We start from the raw sequence: 6,547 nt of genomic DNA, 5'->3' as shown, positions 1-6,547 counted from the left end.
TAAGGGGTGATGCGGAGTGAGGGACGAAGCGGCAAGATGTGGCTGCGGTGATGGGCTACGATGGAGTTGAGAACCGACGGCGGTAGTCACGATGGCTTCTGATCGGCGATAAGATGCGGCGCTTTAAGAGAAAAGTAAAGGAGATGAAGGAGAAAGGAGGTCGGCCCTGCAAAAAAGAAAAAGGAAAAAAACAAGTGCAAATTGCTCAAAAATCCTCAATGCAAACATGTTTTGTTCTGCACTTTCTAGCCACTTTTTTGTACCACATTTTTTGTTAATTTGTACCACATTTTGTATGATTTTGTACCACATCTTGTATTATTTTGTACCATATTTTATGACTAGGGACCTCAAAACAAAACATGTTTGCATTTAGGGATTTTTGAGCAAATTGCCCAAAAAACAATTACACGATAAACCCTTTATTTTAATTATTAGTATTATAATTAATATTTTAAAAAAAACTAAAACAAATTCCTAACTCTTTTTTAAAAAAGAAAATAATTTTTCATAGGGCGTGGGCACGCCTTATAGAAATTTATTTTCTGAAAATTTTAAACTTTTAAAGAAGAAAAATTGATTTTTTTTTTGTACAAAAAATGATTTTTCATAGGGCGTGGGCACGCCTTGTTGAAAAATATTTTCTGAAATTTTTTTTTCAAAAGCAAGCATAAAAAATGATAAATAAGAATAATAAAAAAAATGTTGGGTTGCCTCCCTAAAGCGCAATTTTTTAACGTCGTTATGCTCGACGTTACCAATCCCCTCAAGTTGTGAAATAATCAGGATTTGTTAACTCGATCTCCATCTACGACACACTTTCATCTTCACAGAACACCTTCAATCGATGTCCATTCACTTTGAAAATTTTCTCTGTATCCAAAATAATTAAATAACAAGAACTCGAAAGAAATAATTATAAACACCGTTCCCCGGCAACGGCGCCAAAATTTGATAGGCCTGTCGATGAGCCACCAAACTTAAATTCCTACTCCTTAACAAAATAAGTATAGTAGTGAGCAGGGTCGAATCCACAGGAAACGAGTATTTATTTCTTTTGAGGAATAACAACTAAAAAGGGGGGATTTTTGGTTTGCAACAACGAAAATAAAAATAAACAAGAACTAAATAACTGAGATAAATGATTAATTGATAAATTCAAATATTTTACCAAACTCTGATTCAAGGAATTTCCGTATTTCAATTATATCACTGGTTATCGGTTAACAAATAATTTATTCATGCAGTTCTAGCAATTAACCTTAAAATCATAGGGATAGCCACTAAGATTTTTGTGTTCTCCTATTTTAATTGACCAAACCCAGCATTCAGTCAAAACTTATCAATAACCAACTGGGCACGATAGCGTTCCATATTGATTAAAAATAGCTTTTCGATTTGTGAAAACAGTTAATCCAAAAATCTAACAATCGAGATAGCTGCAACTGTTAAATCTAGTTCCGTTAATTTATTTCAATCAAACATGCCATGATAGCACAACACACCTAATCTATCGCTACTCAAGTACCAATCATTCATGACAATTACGGATCACTGAATTCCTGGATAGAAATAGAAAATCATAAATCGATTTATTTGTCAGATTAACCGACTCACAACTTTCATGAAATAAATCATAAATTAACAAATACTAGAAACAAGCAAGAACTTCAATTCAAACTCAAAACCTCACAGTGATAAATTGAAATACAAAAAATATCCCTTGAATCAGAAATAAAAACTTAGCCAAGCATAGTTGGCTTCATAATTCCCTAAAAATATTAAAAATTAAACCTAGAAATTATAAAAGAAGAAGAAGAAGAAAATATTCACTGTCTTTTGCCGTGCAGAACGTGCAAAGCAGAAAACAGAAAACCTGTCTCCAAGAAACCTAAAACTAACGTCTAAAACTAAGAAAAAAGGAAAAAAAATAAAATCTCAAAAAATTCAAAAAGAAATAAAGCCTAACTAAAAAGATAATGTAGAGATATTGTTTTTTAAATAGAAAATCTCCAACTATCTTTATTTATCTAAAAATCTTCTCTTCAAAATTCTTTCATAAATTAAATACCATATTTATAATTCCTAAAATATGGTATTTTCTTATCAAATTCTGAAATCTTCAATTCCCACCAAACAGTAAAAACGTAGTAACACAGAGCGCCCACGCCTTGCTCCATGACCTCTTCTGGTTTGCTCAATTTCTCAAAATTTCTCTTGGCAACTCCAAATGTGATAGAATTCAACTTTTTTGCCCAAATTTTCGCCAAGATCATCAAACTTCCTCCAACTACAAAACACGACAAAAACGCAATAATTAACATATGAAAAAGATAAAAACCCGAGAAATACGATACTAAAAATATAAATATTATGAACCTATCAGTGTCGTTGAAGGAGCTTGTGCAGAAATCATATGTTGCGACTGCGCGATTGGAGTGTGAGGAACACTTCGTAAAACTCGGCAGGTATGACCCGACGACATTATGGTCACAGAGGTATTTGAATTTAATTTATCTTACGAAAGCATGTTGGACCCTAATCCAGAGTATATCGGCTGAAAACCTTGCGTAACCGATAGTTCTGTTTTGCCTGAACTGGTTCGATAGGTAAAACAATGCCACGTACAAAGGATTAATGCTAAAAACTTTTAAAGACAAATTTGGGGACCACTAGGAAGTTGAAACAAAGAAATTTGAGTGTAGAGAGTTAAGAAAAAAAAATGTTTGGGTTTGGAGATTTTAAAATAATTTGCCCCATTTTCAAACGCTAAAAGTTTTGAAAACTCTCTCTCTCTCTTAAGAATTCTAAATCTTTTATTATTTCAACTATAAATACCTTTTTTCAACTAGTCAATGCTTAATACAAGCTAGCCTCGAGTTCCCCAAATAAATAAAAAGAAAAAGAAAACAAAATGTACTGTATTACAATTCTGTTAGGCTAGAATTATTCCTTACTAATTTACTGATCCTAAAACTAAATGGTTCGAAATTTTCGTCATATATAGTCGATTGGTTGAGTTAGTACAAACCACAATCGAGTTTTTTCTCAAAAGAAGCCAACTGCATGATAAGGGGACGACTCGTGAGAGATTTTTTAAGATGGCTCGAGGTCAAGATAGTTTGGGGACACGAGACATAGGCCTATTAGGCTCCGCTTGGTTCAATAGATGATAATATATGAATAAAGTACATTGTGATTATTGAAGGAATTAGATATGATTGAAATAAATAATGATATGTTTGATTCGAATGATTAATATCGAGATTCAAATAATGACAAATTCAAAAATTACTTTTTTACCCTTATTATTATAATAAAATTTAAATATTATATTGATTATTAAATTTTGCATTAATTTTAAATTCAAACCACAAAAAATAACTAAAAATATTAATCAAAATATAGAAAATAATAAATTTAATAATAATATAAATATGAATTTATTTTGATAATTAAAATATTAATAAATAATTTTAATATTAATTTTAAATAAAAATTAGTAACAATTACAATATTATTTTTAAATAATTAATATATTTATAATTAATGATAATTAAAATATGGTTAATAGTAATAAAATTTATTATTAAATTCGTTATATTATAAATTATATATGTTATTATATTAATGATTACATTTTCACTATTTTCAAATTAAAAAATAACTAAAATATTAATTAAAATATATAAAATCAATAAATTTAATAATAATAATAATATAAATTTATTGGAAAATATTAAAATAATAATATAAATATGAATTTATTGGAAAATAGTAATAATAATCTGAATTAATTTTAACGTTAAATAAAGGTTGATAACATTATTAATTATTAAAATGCCAAAAATTTTAATTTCCAAACCACACTAATTTTGTTTATAATTTTTTTAATTATAAAGTTATTTCTTATTATTTAATTTTTATTTTTTATATGTACAATTATTATTCTTCGTATATTATTATTAAATTATTTTGTAATATTTATTTAATTCATTATTATTATTATTATTATTTAACTATTGATCATCAATTTATTTTTTCATGTTTATTATTACTCATATTGGTTTTAAAAAAATTAATCATATTAAAAATATTATTATGATTATGATTATATTTTATTATTATTTTGAATAATATTGATTCAAAGATAATAAATTTTAATTTGGAAGTAGTGACTCCGCAAATCAGGTTGATGATTCCAATATATATTTTAAAATTTGTATAATTATGTTTTCTCAAATAAAAATATATTTTTTAATTTAAATAAACACAATTTTCTTGAATTTTTCAATTAACTATAATGATCATTTTCCCTCCCATAGCGTATACAGAAGGAAAATAAAGAATATGCAGAGTTTGACTTTCACTTCGTATTTAATTATAAAGTGTAAAATAGTAACAATTCCATTATCATGGGAGGGTGTACACGTTATCACACCAATGCTGACATTAATGTTAATTATCTCTCAAGTTGTGTGTACAGTACGGGCCATGTGCGGGCCTTAAGGATAATTCAGAAAAGTTAAAACTTGTATCAAACACTTGATTAGATAGGATAATTAATTTATCACCCTTTTATCAGGCCTACCAAAATGACCCTTACAATTTTGACCCAACTCGTCTAAACCCGCACACCCCTGACTCATACTGAAAGTTAATGGCGGGGTTGGTTTTTCCGTTTTTGGTATACCGTATCAAAAATATTGGTATGAAAAAAATTCTTACCAATACCGATACTGAAATTTCGAAATTTTGATATAGAAAAAATTCATATTGATACCGTATAGAAATCGAAAAAAAATTCCGTATACCGAAAAAATATGTGTATTTCAAAAAAAATTCGGTGTGATATCTCAAAAATTCGGTATTTTGAGTTCGATATGCAGCCTTTTATACCCGTAAGACAATTATATTCATACTGTTTTTTTAAATTTAGAATTTTGAGCATGTATATTTACAACATAAATTTGAATAAAAACATTAAAAAAATCTATAACATACTTTCAACAAATATCAAATGCAACAATTCTACACAATTCAATAATTCATAAATATTCCACAAACTATTAATTACATATTTATATTACTGGACTCGTACATGTTTAATATTAACCAAACCCGACCCAAACGGGTTGGGCCGTTTACCCATACCTAATTCCTTCCCTAGTCCTGAACAACGATTTGCTATTCTGTGTTTAATTGGGCCCGACTTCCGAGAACTCTCTTAACCAAAATTCATGATTTTTAAAATTTAATTAAATACTTTAAACACATAAGTAATAATTCTACAGATAATGATTAATAATTAAATAATATGCGTTTAGGGGACATGGGCCTTGATTACTATCATGATCTCATCGGCCTAATTATAATATGATTCTTGCCACTATTGTTAAAAGGACGAAGTCCAAGTTTGTGTGCTCAATAATATTTATTTGAGTTGCATAGTTTAATTAATAATATGCAGTTTTAATTCCTATCTGTCGATTAGTCAAACTGAAGAACAAATATATAATCCAAGAATTACACCGTCGTTAAAAGGACAAGTTTAGAAGAGAAGGTCAAAGTAAACGGATTTATAACATTCTAGATATTATATATCTTTTATGCAAGAAACTAATTAAACATTTCTTTTTATTTTATTTTTTAAGGAAGTAAATAGATATACTTTAATTTGAAACGTTCAGCTTGTAACTATATATTATTTCAAATAATGGAAAAGTGATTTATGTTGTATTTGACTTGTTAGAGTCCTGTAAATACAGTGGTTGACGCATTGGAAGAAAATATATACGTTGCAAGATATTAGAATAAATTACAGCGAATGGACACATTGCGTGTTTTCTTTGTTTTATTTTGTTTTGTTTTTAAGTAAGCACAATCAATTTATTATTTCAACATGAACAAGCCGAGTATACAAGAGACTGAGAAGGGCCACCATAGCCGTCGGTGTCTCGACCCATAAACTTGGACTCGGACAAAAGTATGCATTCCTAGCTAACATGAGCTATTTCATTCGTTTTTTTTTTTTTGGCACAAACCGTACTACGAACTAAGGTTTTGCATTCATGATCAGCTTACATTGAGAGTTAATATAAGCGAGTTCAGACAAATCATTTATCGAAGATCCAAACACATCAACCACACTTTTGAGTCCGATACAAAGATCACTTTCTGAAATCTCAAATTGCGCACCCAAGAGAGAGCTTCCAGGATGCTCATTACTTCACCTTCAGTAACAGGTAACCTCCCATGAAAAACAGAAGACCGACATCCTAGACATGCACCAGAAGCATCTCGTAGTATCATACCAAAATTGGTAACCCATGCACCGTCCGAAAAGGCCGCATCAACATTACATTTAACATATGACAAGGGGGGAGGGTGCCACAACTCGCAGTTAGGACTATTGTGAGGGTTGACTACACCCGTTAGTGCTTGGTACTTCACTGCTATCCACTCATACAAAGCATTTCAAAGCTGTAGAGACTGTATCAGAGCCTGACAGATGAGAAGAGTTCCAAAATTTATTATTTCGTTGCTT

This window comes from Henckelia pumila, chromosome 3 (assembly GCF_033568475.1).
Source record: "Henckelia pumila isolate YLH828 chromosome 3, ASM3356847v2, whole genome shotgun sequence".
Lineage (NCBI taxonomy): Eukaryota > Viridiplantae > Streptophyta > Magnoliopsida > Lamiales > Gesneriaceae > Henckelia > Henckelia pumila.
This window is presented reverse-complemented; position numbering follows the sequence as displayed.